Source organism: Colobus angolensis, unplaced genomic scaffold, assembly GCF_000951035.1.
Source record: "Colobus angolensis palliatus isolate OR3802 unplaced genomic scaffold, Cang.pa_1.0 Scaffold23, whole genome shotgun sequence".
NCBI lineage: Eukaryota > Metazoa > Chordata > Mammalia > Primates > Cercopithecidae > Colobus > Colobus angolensis.
Genome location: NW_012115488.1, coordinates 13,553,980 through 13,568,330, shown reverse-complemented (window position 1 = coordinate 13,568,330; position 14,351 = coordinate 13,553,980). Strand labels below are relative to the sequence as shown.

The following is a 14,351-nucleotide window of genomic DNA, read 5'->3' as shown; positions in this document are numbered from 1 at the left end:
GTCCTCTTTGGCATTTTTGAAAGCAGAATGTATGAGACAACCTTCTCTTTCTAGAAGAGTTTTAGACTAAGTAGCAGAAGCTGCCCACACTATAATCACACATGTTCTGCCAAGCTTTGTTCCCCTTGGATTTTCTATCACTATGCCCCTAGCAACCTAACTTCAAAAAGCTTTCCCACATGTAAATAAATGAGGGGAGTGTCTTCTCCAAATACGACATTTACAATTTGATAACTCAATAGACTGCTGTTGAGAAGAATTTAAAGGTTGGCAAACACGAGAATCTACTTGGTCCTTAGCAGACTACTACTTTTCTTGCCATTAAGGATCTCTATTTGATTTATGATCTGTAGATTATAATAGATCATAAATCGATTTTTTGCCAACTACTGTGCCCATAATGATGCAGAATTATTTGATCATCAGCTTAAAAGTAGTGTATAATATTTAATAGTAACCATCTTAATGGTTCCATACATACCTTCAATGTAAAAGAACTTCCGTTTTAAATAACACAAGTAAAATACACTTCAAATAGCAATGTAAGCAAAATATAAAATTCTTCAAAATAATTTCCTTTAGTATGTGACAAAGTTGCCAGCAAGACACCATGTTTACTTCTCTATTATATTTCTGTCTTTCTTACTAGATTATAAATTTGAGGGACGGGAACTTTGTTTACCTTTGTATTTGTCACTGTCTGTAGTACCTGCTTTGCAAATTAGACATGTTCAAAAACTTCTTTGTAAAGTATATCGAACCAAACATGAGATTGCTAATAGAGATTTTAATGTTTAGTCAGCATCAATAGACAAGAAGTTATTAGTATTATTGGCAAGGATTTTATGGATATATATTTAAATTGCACACTGAGAGACAAGCCCTAAATGCTATAAGCATTGGTGTCATGGGGACTAATAGGTACTTTCATCAATTAATTCAGGATATTTTCTTTAAGAAAATAGGACTCTTTCAGACAATTGCTTTTTTGTCCCGTTTACTTCGTGGAGATTGTCGAGAGAGAAGAATATCTACTTTTCATTCTGTTGCCTTCAGACAAATTTGCAAATAAGATTATTTCCAAATAGGAAAAACTGGTAATTTAGTTTTAGCTTCTTAATTCTATGAGGGGGCTTATCTTCAATATTTAGTCACTGGTTTTGGTATTCTTAGTGAAAAATTCTGACACTGTAGACTTTGCTTGTTATCTTCTCCAGAATATACCTGGCTTGGCTGGAAACATCCACTTTTAGAGGAAAAATAATATATAATGTATCCTTTTGTACTTAAAATTCTCTAAGACATTTTATAGCCTATTGAAAAAATGCATATCATATAATTTTTGCAAAATATAGCTTCAAAATAGTATTTACCAAATCCTTTCCTTTTAGTACATCTCCTCTAACAGGCTCCTCTTTTAGCCATGGACATTTTTCTTCCCCAGCACAACCCACTGTGAAACATTCTATAGTCTAACTCTCATGGAATGCCAACTACACTCCATAACTCCCAGTAATTGCCTTTTATTTGCCCAAAACACACAGATCCACATATTCTGTTCTTTCTAGGCACCAGAGCAGCAATCACAACGTTTCATTCAGCTTCTTATTCACTGGCTCAGTTAAGACCTTACGTAACTCTTAAATCCAATTTGTCTAATTATGTGTTTGCTGGCATATCCAGCTGTGCATTTGAACCGGTTGCTCCTTTTGAAAAGAAACCTGGATTATACTTTGCTGGTTACAGAATGCATATATATATGTGTATATATATACACACACACACACACACGCACACACACACACACACACATATATACACACACACATACACACATATATATACAAATTTAGGGAAAGTGTGTGTAGGGGTTGCCATGCTGTGACGAATTGACTCTCCTGCATAGTGCATAGCACTGGAAGGATGGTATTTTCCTGTAAGTCCATATTGATATCCCAAAGACACTGCAGACTCTTTCAGCATAAGTGAAAACTTTACAGGATCTCCGAGGTGCGTTGATCACAGCATTGGCTGATTCCAAACCAGGAAACTCTCTGTTTTAGGAAAGAGAGACAGAGAAAGAGAAAGAATTTTCTGCCACCAAAAATCAACCAAACCAAAACAAAATTCTATACATTCAGCTGACAAAATTTTAATTAGGGTGAAAACTATAAAAGAAAAATCAAAATGACCTTCAGGTCATAGAAAAGAAAGAAAAAGAAACAAAATTTCCATGACATAAGAAGTTGAAGAAGAAAATAAAAGAAACACTGTGAAAGATGAAAAATGCATAGATGGGTAAAATTCTGTCTTCAATGTACTGGCTAATATTTGAGATTAATACCAAACAGGAAAGTGTTTCTTTGTGTGTTTATTGTTTAAGGAGAGTCTTTCCTTTCTTGGAGACCCTTAAGATTACAGGCACTGAACCCTCATACCTTTTCCCCACCATGGTGCCTATTCTAGTTTAATGAGCAAAAGCAGATGTAATCCTTGCTGAATAAGTTTTGCAGTGTTTAATGAGCTGAACCTGTTAAGGACAGAATAAGTAAACAGCCATTCCTGAGGTTAAAACTGTAGACACAGAGGGTGCCCATGTGAAAGAGGCATGGTTAAAAATATTTCACCTCTGCTATTTCCTAGTTGGACTTGTTAAAAATAAGCAATCTTAGGTCTGAATATACCTAGACTGGGACTATGACATTAAAATTTCTAGCATGAGAATTGTTAAGCTTTTCCAGAGAAAACCGTTGAAGACATGCTTCATTCAGAAATGTCCCTGGCATGAAAGGGATATAAAGATAGGAATGTCATCCTTCTCTTGGTTTGAGCTGTCACTTCAAAACCTGGGAAAAGTTCTCACCAGCATTGCCTATTATCCTAGTACATGCCATTGCCATGTACCAACTATCCAAATTACAGTGACTGTAGAGAGACATTTTGAAAGTGGAAGAGTAGATGCCAGGAAATGGCTTTTACTTTGATTTAAAAACTACTGAAACATCATTATACCCTGGGCTCTGTGTGAAGTACTTTATATTCACTATGTGATTTAGTCCTCCTCCAAGAGAGAAGCTGACTGTGTTAGCCCAGCCAATGGGTTGGATCCTCCTAAGTCAAGTGACCTGCCGCCCCCGCCCCCCGCCAGGTCTCTTCATCAGTTGTAAGCAAAGGAACATGCTCATGTAGACAAGCATGGCTGCAAGAGCTCTTCCTTGAGAAAAGAGAATCAAGTCACAGAGAATGAAGGAAATAGGTTAGCCAAGCAAACCAGGGGCCTATTGCACACCCTGTAAGTATCATTTCTACTGCACATACAGGGAAACAGTGCCAGAAAGTTTAAATAACTTATCCAAAACCACACAGAAAGTGTCAGAACCAGTATTAGAACACAGAGCAGTCTCCCCGAAGTTTATACTCCGAACCACCAGTCAATCACATTTTCTGCTGGGGATATATCCCACCTCTCCCTGGGCACTGTTAAAACAAGTTTCTCCCACGAATTACAGAAAACCCAGTAGCACTAACTACACCTTTAAGCCGACATATTAATAGAAAGTAGTAATTTTCCCACACCCCTCATCCCATGTCTTCCCTATCTCTCACTGAGGGAAACAGAAAGGATATTTATCAAGCAATTTCTATGTATCTGGCATCCTGCTAAGCCTTTTAGAGACATCACCTCCTTTTTTCCTTTACAATAATTATATCAAGTAAATAATTCTAAATAGTTTTATCCCCATTCTACAAATCAGAAAATTCAGTATCAAGGATGATAAGTAAGCAACTCCCCAGAGCAAGTGTGATGTGAACCCAATTGTGCCCTGTTGTAAAGTCCCAGGCTGTATCTATGGTACACGCGTGGGCATTCCTTTCCCAAAGGACTGCTTTCTTAGTGTCCAGGGCCTTGCATGGAATCCCCGTTGTCTCCAGATTCCTTCCTATGAGGTACCCAGTAACCTCACATGAATCGGTGCTAGTCATCTGTTCTATCCCACATGCCACCATTAATTTCCAAAGCATTCATGACCAGAAGGACTACCTTCCATTCACCAAGGTGACCATGGGAGGAGTCCATCAAAGCTGACTTCTTCATATATGTGAATAAATCTTTTTGTGTCAAAGCAATTTTTGAATATCTTTGACACAAAAAATTCTTCAAGCTGTGTTTTTTAATTACACTTTAAAAGAACATTCATTTTTACTGTCATGATATTCCTCCTACACAACAATCTCAGTTATCTAATCAATGGTGGCATTAAAAGACTGAAGAGTGGGGCAGATCAATGAAATCATTCTCTGACTCATGATATGACTGTGACACAAATTGAGACAGAGTCTGCCTTGCTAAAATACTTTAGGAAATACTGAAATGTTTAGTTAGCTCCTTCTCATGACAAAGCATTTGTTTCTCCATTTCCCTTTCAGAACAGTACTGAATATTGTCTCCCATTAGGTCTGTTCCAATGAGACCCAGAGCACTTGTCTCTACAAATAAAGCTCCTAAGAGCAGCACTTTTTGCCATAAGTGCTGTTGATTGAACAGTTTGGAATGGTCCACCACAGAAACATCTGATTGACTTGAGCTCCTATAAACCAAGCACATTTATTATTCTGTCAGCCAGTGTTCTCCATTCCAAAGAAGTCTGTGGTGGAATATATGGAATACTGAATAAGTCAAGTATTCCTAACAGGATCTAAAGAGGCTGGCCAAAGCCAAGCTCACAGAGGAGAGGAAGTCATATGCAAAGCACTCTGAATGTACAGTTAGACTCTCTCTACTTCAGTAAGAGTTTTATCATTCACTGAAAGCAGCATAGACCACAAGTTTCCTGTGTTTGCCTCTCAGTACCAAAAAAGACCACATATTCAGTGCTCTTAGCAGAAGCAACACTGAGTCATACAGCCTGTAAACACATCTAAAAATGGATGATCACTCTTTTCTTCTTCGTGCTTATTTCAACAGCATTTTTCTCAATTTTTTTCAGAAGGTCATGAGCTTGAAAAAAATCTGAGGAGGACCATGAAAAGAACCAGACCTTTAGTTTTCCAACACGATCACTAGGATAAATCAGTAGAATCAACAGCCAATCAGATGTTGGTAGAAAGCTTATCCCCTGTGACCCCTCTCAAAGCTGTTCACCAACTGTTTAGCCTTGTTAGATAATCACTTGCTGTACATAGTGCAACCCAATATGTTAATAACCATCGTCATCAGGCTTTGGATTTGCACCAACAAGATCTCCACATTTTCTTCACTCATCCCAAGTCCCCCCACCACTGTCCCCTCCCTCTCAGTAGATGACCAGGCCTTCTACTTTGCAAATTTCCCTCAAATTCCAGCCCTGAAGCCCTATGAATTTGTACCCAATTTAGGGTTGTCAGATTTAGCAAATAAAAACACAGATGCCAAATTCAATGGAAATTTCAGATAACAACAGGACATACTTACACTTATATGTTTTTATAACATTCTTAATTTATCTGAAATTCCAGTTTAAGTGGATGTTCTATATTTATCTGGCAACTCTATCTCAGTTGTACCTTTCATTCTTACCTCCAGACCTGTAGGGAGGTGACAGTTCTGAAATAAAAGTATTCCCCAACATCTTCAAGTATAGAAGACCCGTCAGGAGCAGGCCCCACCTAAACCATAGTTTCAGCTTCATCCCCCTCAGTATTCCAACAGGATTGTTTATGTGTGTTGTTGTTGTTGTTGTTTTGCTTTTGTTTGTTTTGGAGTATGCAATGTTTATTGAGCAAAAGGTGGGAGTAGTGGCTTAAGGGTGAGAAAACAGAAAGGAACCAGACCATGGCCATACTCTTTTGTTGTCACTTTCTTCTGGACAATTGCTTGCCACTTGGGAGAGCAGGAAACTAAGCCACTTGCAAAGGCTAGCGCAGCACAGCTGGATGGGAAGGTAGTTCCAGCTGACTCGCAGGCCTATGCTCCCTGCTTTACCTCCTATTCACCCAGTCCACAGGCTCAGGGAAGGCAATCCTTTTGTCTTCACGACACAACTAGAAAAGAGAAAAAAAGAGTGATGCTTCTCCCTTTGGACATATGAGGAAACTCAGGCCCAGAATAAGGCAGTAAGGTCTGCAAAGCCAGTACTCACAGAGCGTGGGTGGGAATGGTGCAGCATGGGACAGATGTGGTGGCTGGAGAAAGGCAGTGCAGGCAGGTTCTGGAACTTAGCAGAGGCCTGGAAGTCACGTGAGCACTGAGGACAGATGTGCAACATGGTGGAAGAGCTTGAAATCCTTGCCCGAGGTGCCGCACATGAAGAGTTTGAGGTCCGAGTGTGATGCATGGTGGCTCTGCAGCCGCAGAGGGCTGGCAAAGACACAAGTGCACTGCAGGTGGCTGTAGCCCCTGCAAGACTGTACTTTTATGGGGTGCATCATCCTGGGATGGTCTTCGGGGCTCCTCCACTGGCACACCAGGCTTGTAGGAAACACGGTTGGCGTTGATGAGGAGGTGGCTGTCCAGCCATGAAGGCTATGACCCACCTAAGACAGGGGTTGGAAGAGGGGCCTTTCACCCTGGGAAAAGAAGACCTTCCAAAGTAGTGGGTCTGAAAAGGAGGAGGACCAGGGTGGGATAGCCCCAGCAGTCGCAGGAGTATCTGGAGCAGAGTACACTTGTAGTTTCCCAAATATTCTATACACTCTTTCCATGCCTTCTACTGTTTTCTTAAAAATATACTTACAAATGTAAATGTATATTTCTTATCACACATGTTTTGTTTTTTATAAAAATTGAGTCACATTTAACCCATTTTAGCTCACCTGCTTTTTATATTCTGCAACATATCTGGAAATATCCCTCATATTCCTGGAAAACAGTCTACTATAAGTTTTAATTTCTATACAATTTTCACTATATGAGTGTGTGTGTGTATTTTAGAGACAGGGTCTCCCTCTGCTGCCCAGACTGGCGTGCAGTGGTGCAATCATAGCTCACTGCAGCCTTGAACTCCTAGACTCAATCAGTTTTCTCACCTCAGCCTCATGCCTAGCTGGGACTACAGGTGCGAGCCACTGCACCAGTCTTCTTAATTAGACAGTTTTTAGAAATATTTCCTTCAATTTTTTTTTTTTTTTTTTTTTTTGAGTCAGAGTCTCACTCTGTCACCCAGGTGGGAGTGCAGTGGTGTGATCTCAACTCACTGCAACCCCCACCTGCTGGGTTCAAGCGATTCTCCTGCCTCAGCCTTCCCAGTAGCTGGGATTATAGGCACCTGCCACCACGCCCGGCTAATTTTTGTATTTTTTTTTTTTTTTTGTAGCAGAGACAGGATTTTGCCATATTGGCCAGGCTGGTGTGGAACTCCTGACCTCAAGTGATCCGCCTACTTCGGCCTCCCAAAGTGCTGGGGTCACAGGCGTGAGCCACCGTGCCTGGCCCACTTCAAATATTTTACTTTCTCAATGCTATGAAGAAAACCCTAAAGAAATCTTTGGGTCCCTTTCTGGTAATATGCTTTGGAAAGTCCTTGAAGAATTTCTGGGTGAGAGTATATGCATTTTGAAGGTTTTTGGTAGTTAATATTAATTTGCAACCCATTAAGCCTTTAACATTTTATACAGCTGTGCCTGGGTAACCACTAATTATCATTATTCTTTCTTTTGGAGAGCCATCCCTGACACCCCCTACTACCAGTCTGACCCTACCAACTCATACTCTAAGAGGTTAAATGAGCCCATACCTCTGAGTTCCCACATCTGTCATAAATTTGTTTCATATAGTTGCTGCCTAGGCATCCATTTTAAGGCCTGACGTGAGTTATTTGAAACCTAGCAGTACCCGTCCCCTTTGGCTAGTTAAAGCTTACCTTCTCTGTGTGGTTGTTTATGCTGTAGCCCACTTGCTTCTCATCCCATTGGCCCAACACACCCCACAGCTGCTGACCATGATGAAACCTAATGGTTAGCACTGGAGCCAAGTCAGCATTTCCCCTCGTGCTCTCTTTAAACCAGCCACGGGATAACACCCATAGACCTTAATAAAGGCATAGTCTGACGGCTCCTCTTTTTCTCTTGCGTGTCCCACCCCCTGGTTGAGCTCTCTGCCGCTTCCAGCCTTCCCTCGGTTTCCCATTGGCATCCCTAACCTCTCTGGGACCAGTAAGTACTAAATTTCTTATTTTATGCACTTTGGGTTCACCTTCTCAATATGTCTCATCTGACTGACACACCTGAGTCTTACTTTCCTCTCATCAGAGCACTCTAGAAAATGGCTCTCTTGGCTCATGGTCACTCTCAAGAGACAGACTTCATGACCAAGTTAGAAAGTAATCATAACAATAAAAATCACAACACTCTCATTATATTGTCATAACTGGCTCACTGTGGGTCCTCCTCAGATTGTTCTAATTGAATCTTTCATTTGTGTGTCTAATCTCAACACAGCAAAATGGCTCGGACCATTTTGCTCTGAGTTACTAAAAATAGTTTATTTTAGAATAAACTAAAAAGAAAATATTTTAGTCTGATCTTTCTTTCAAAATCAAAAATTATCTAATTTTTCTGCATAATTACTTTCATTCAACAAATATTATTGAACATTTATAGGCACTAATAATACTGTGGTTCAAAGATGATGAAGATACATGGCTTGCCCAGGACAGTTTGTGGTCTAGTGAGAGAAACAACTGAATAGAATATATGAATATAATAGGTGCAGTGATAGAGGTCTGTACACAGCATGCAGAATGTTCCGTCAAAAGACATATAGATACTCCTGCATATATGTGTGTGAGTGATGCATATATAATGAAACAGGGCGTTAAATAGCTACCTGTGGCCACTGTTCTTCACGCCCCAGTCTGTTGTTTTCACTTAGTAGCTCCATGTTTGGTTTTAATACTTCTTGAGTTTATTCGCTATCCTTTTTACTCAATTCTCAAACTGGAGTCAAACCGAAAATTGAAAAGATAAAAATGGTAGAATGGTGGAAGATGAGTATTACCAGTACATGACCTGTCTGTTCAAATAGAGAAAGATGTAAAGGAAACACTTCTATTTTTAAAAGTCAATTTACTAAAGATTCTCCTCACTGGAATGCACACTTCTTGCTTTAGCTCTAATAGGACTCAGAAGAGAGACTTCCAATTTAAAGTTAGTGGTAGTTGCCCTAGAGGTTGTTCCCAGTTACTCTCATATTTTAGCCTCCACCATCTTTCTGAATTCTTCCCACCTTGCTCAGTTCTCCAGAGATACATATAAGAATATAATGAGGCAAAGAGGTACTCTTAGTTCTTATAGAGGATTTCTTCCCCAACTCCTTTTCTACCAAATGAATTGTTTTTGGCAACTCTGAAGGAAATCTGAAATTCTTGCTCCCATAAATGGTTGATTTTCACTTATTTGAGCCACAGTTGAACCCTGGAGCCCCAGAGAGTCACTGAAAAACCAGCTTCCTAAACCCCTCAAATCCTCTTAGGATCCAAAGAATTCACCATCTTGATGGTTCTCCAAAGTGTCCACCCATATATCTGCCAAAGGGTCTTAGCATTTCTGTTCTTCCAAATATCTGCCCTCAGGACTTTGTCATTTCTGTAACTGAGATGTAAGACTAGGGAGGAAAATAAGGATACCCCCAATTCTGGTTTGAGGGTGAATGTGTTATCCTACCGATTTCCAGTGATTATTTCCTGATTGTTCTTTCTAAATGACTTTGCACTCTCCTCTTGGCAGAAAGCCAAACTATTCTAAACCTGGGGAGGGAGGAAAAGGGGCCAACAGAAGTACCTTCTGCCTGACTCATGACCTTAGAACTAGTTTGCATTTCTAGTCTTAATCATTGTTCTCTGTGTGGTGGTGGGGGAAGGGTGGTGCTGGCAGAGAGTTTCATGTATTTGTGGAGAACTATTGTCCTTGGTTTAGAAAGGTGACAAGAAATTCTAAGACCCCAATTAACAAACTAAAAGTGGAAACCAAATTATATGTCTTTATCTGCTTGTGGAAAGTGTTTATAAATCAGAACTATTAGGAAGTCCAATAACGCTGAGAGTTTTGTGTTCATTTTTTAAAGCATTGTATGAGACACCTTTGTCAAGAGCATACGACTTTCAGGCCTTTCTACGCTTATGTACATAGAACTGGAACAGTATGTTTCAGTGACCAAACTAAAATACACCTTCCAGGACATTTTTTTGCCATGTATTACTTACTGAATTTACTTCATTATACAAAAAAAGAAAACTAGCATACACTATCAGTTCTTTAGAAACTAACTGAATGTTCTGATAGCATTGCTTAAACAGGAGACAGTCAGTTTACCTAAATAAAGTTTTCAAATGGGTTATACTCCCATAGGCAACAGCAAAAACACCTTTAAGATAAGCATTACCACTGTATCTTTCCAGTGGCTTGAGGTTAAAAGTCCAAACTTTGAAATTCGGAAGATCTGGGATTAAATTCCAAACCTTCTACTTGTTAGCTATACAAGTTTATTCATTCTGCTATGCCTCAATTTCCTCACCAATAACATGGGAACAATAGGTACCTAGTTAGAGTCTTCTAAGAATTTAAGAGACAACACATGTTAAGCATAGAGTAAGTGCTCAATAGATGACACCTGGGAACCTTGCCATGTGTAAAACAGCAAGCAAGTGGGAGCTTAGACATTATATGTCACTATTTCTCTTGAGTTCCCTTGTAAGTCCGTTGAAGAGAATGGTTTTTCATGGCCATGAGTCATTTTTCTTGGTTTTAAGCCTGTAGACAGATAATAGCATTGCCACAGTAAGATTTCCTGTATCCATAGTCCTCTTGCAATGTATACGGAAGTCCCACAAAAAATAAAAACTATATTTTTATCAATAAGAGCATATGAAGAAATTTGAGCAAAGCAGTCTTCAACAATGTAAAGCACCTTAGTAACTGAATTTTACAGAAATACCATAAGCATATGCCATTTTACAGGTCATATCCATAGATATTTGAAAGAAACATTTTTCTTGATTATTGTAATACAAACCTCCACTGTGCACAGTGCATGAAGACAAAGGCAGGCAGTACCATGAGTGAAGAACAGGGCGTTTCACTGAAATTATCATTGAGTCCAAAAGCAAAATCCTCCTTTCTAACAGCCTCGCTCAGGATGTCGGGTAAGAGGAGGGGAAAGGTAAACCTACACCAGCATACCAGGCCTGGAGATGGAGACTAATTTTAATAAATCAGAATGGAACATGAAAATGTCAACTTAATCAAGCATTTAAATTTTATTAATCAAGCCTAATTTTTATGAGTGCAAATAATCACTGAAGCTGGACAAATTTGTTCTCGATTGCATCAGAAACATAATTTTAATATTTAATGGACTGATGAATTTAAATGGAGAATTATCTTTATGAAACATGCTCTTCATAATTTGCCATTAAATGAGAAATAAAAAAACAACATAAATCTTACATAAAGGTTATTTAACTAAATGTTGATACTATAAATATTATAAATGCATTGTATACTAATTTAGCAATCACACAGTACACTACATAAAGCAGGAATGATAAGTAGACCAGGCAGGCTTTTCCTGGGATATAGAGCTCTGTGTTATATTGTGGGAAGCTCATGATATAACGGTTTGGAGGTTTTGTGTGAAGTTTCATGAACATTCTTTTCATTCAGGCTTTTATGCTACAATTCACCATTCACCACAGACATTCTTTTCAGTCCAAATGTAGGTCTAAACCCACTAGGACTTTCTTTTGTGAGGTGATTATTCTTTATATAAAAAAGATAAAAAAAAATTATTTATAGAAAAGGATATAAGAAAAGAACTGAAGTTTTCTGACTATGATTTTTTTGACATACAAAACATGCTCCATTTTTAAATTTTCTGACATAATGTCCTCAGGCCTCAAAATATTCTAGATGGAAAAGAAGAGAAAAAGAAAAATAAAATTAGTATCAGAATATTCTCTGCAAATATACACCCATTCCACTCACCGTCTTTACGACCCACAACACATTGCTTAAAATAGGGTTGCTATAAATTTTTTTTAAGTGAATCAAACCTAACAGATCAGTATGGTCCAAAAGTTTGCTGACATTAATCTCCAAGGTAAATTTTTTGTTGTTTTCAAAGTATATTCTTTAAAGATCCCTAATGTTCCCAAAGTGTAGTATTTTCCATGCTATTCCATATATGGAATCGTATATGGAAATACATTCCAATATTTCCATAGTATTTTGCATATTTGTGCTAAACTGTGCATTTACCTGAAAACTAACTTGCCTATTGCAGCTCCCAAAATTATTGATGGAGTTGGAACAAAGCATATTTAGAAGATTGCAGGACATGCTACTCTTTAAAATGTCACAGCAGCTCCCTTTTCTTGCTTTACAGAAAATTTTTTAAATGTGGACCTTTTATTAGACACTTAAAAAAATTCTAAGATTGTTTTCAAAGTTTGAAGCATTTAAAATTGTGCCTTTTTGTTACAAAGTTGAGGTTCTGGAATGGAAATTTGGTTCTAAATATAGAGGCTTATGTACATAATTTTCTTTATTTGTACTCTGTTTATTAATGTATGAAAATATTTTGTAAACATTAAATTTTATAAAGTAGATTCATGGTGAGTAGAGTTAGCTTTTAATTTTACTTGCAAAGCACATTAAACAACTCAATTTTTTGGCCTTTGGTATATACTTTTTTCCCTTGACAAATAATATAGTTTCATTAAAGCATTATTTAAAAAGCACATTCCAGGTTAATAGTTGACCTGTTTTTTCCTACTCAATTGAATTAATATGCAATATCCTAAAGACATCAAGATTAGAATTTTCCTGCAAGCAAAAAAAATCCAATACATTGTAAAGCCTTTAGATGGAGACAGAGTTCAAATAAACTCTAGAATTCTGTTCAGTGCTTTGTGTAAGAATAGAATGAACACTTAAGAATACTGAAAAGGAAATATGAAAAGAAATTTAAGAGGCTTATACTGATTACAGAATTTATGTTATTGTTTCACCTTTCTTAATGGAAGAGTTTTTCTGCATATTAAGCTGACACTTAAAAATAAAAGGTAACATACTTTTGGTCAGTAAAGTAAATTTACTGTCTTTGCACCTTATAGTAAACCAGATTATACAACAAATACTGCTGTTGATGATGCAGAAGGCATGCTGTACATAATCAGTGACATGCATCAAAAGTCATCTGATAGCCACATTAAAACCACATTCCTTATTAAGAATCAGACTAAATTACAACATGACACTTCCCAGAATGAGCCAAGGAAATGCATTTTGCAAGAATAATAATTGTTTTTGAGTGTCTCTGTAAAAATCAGGAAGTCTTTTAGCAGTAAGTACTAATGCTCTTCTTTTTTTTTTAGACTGCCTTCTTTTGTATTGCAGTATATTCAGCCTCCCAAGCAAGCCTATCACACTAATTATTATTACATCTAGTGGTTCAGTTATCTTGATGACTACTGTAGCTGAAATCCTCCAAGGTCAAATCCTTAATAGCGTGAATCAAACTAAGCAGCCATCATATATGCAGTTGCTTTTGAGATGTACTGGATGAAACAGTATATCCCAGACTTGATTGAGTCGTATTATTCTTATAAACATGGAGTGAATTATGTATACAGTTTAATTACAACATTTTGCAAAAGTTTGTTTCTTCTCAAAAATCTTGTGAGAAGGTGTCCTGTTGTAAAAATGTCTGCACTAGCACACCTATAAAGATCTTACCACAAAAGTCTTCAACCTGACCTTTGGTACTTTCAAGTGATTTGAAATCATTTGAGTGATTGTATGCATCTTCTCCATCAATAGACATTCCATCATTTCATATCATACTTACATGTGTAATAAATCCATTGGCACACAAATGCATGTTCTGCATGGTTTACGCACACACACAATGATATAAATGAACTCCAGACCATGCTAAAGAATACTACTCTCCCCAAATTCTTCCATATCTCTAGGGTAGAAATAGGCATTTAGTTTGTAATGTATCCAAATATAAGCATCTGTACAAGTTTGGATCGCCTATGAATATGAAACTAAATATGAAACTTCTTTCTTTTGTGTCAGTTTTCTTTAATATTTTAACATGGTTGCACATCTGGACAGCAGCAATTTCTTTAAATGTGTAAATGTGTTGCATTTTTATAGACCATATTTGAGTAAAGCAATTTGAGTTGTGCAACTATTCATTTTGAACATAGTAAAACATCCATTTAATTCCAAGGAAGAGAAGCAAACACAAAAGAAACTGGTTTGTATCAGCACTGGCTTTTGAAAGGTTTGGTTGCAGAGTACTCAGTCCTTCCAAGGTTAACATAACCAAGATTTTTTTTGGTTCCTTTTTGTTCAAAGGGATTTAA

The 14,351-nt window shown here is 37.8% G+C and overlaps 1 protein-coding gene across 5 annotated transcripts in view; it reads left to right on the top strand.

Annotated features, from left to right (window-relative positions):
- The window catches only part of MCTP1 (multiple C2 domains, transmembrane 1), a 599,307-nt gene that overhangs the window by 506,270 nt on the left and 78,686 nt on the right, over positions 1-14,351 (top strand). The gene's annotated exons all lie outside the window — the stretch shown is intronic.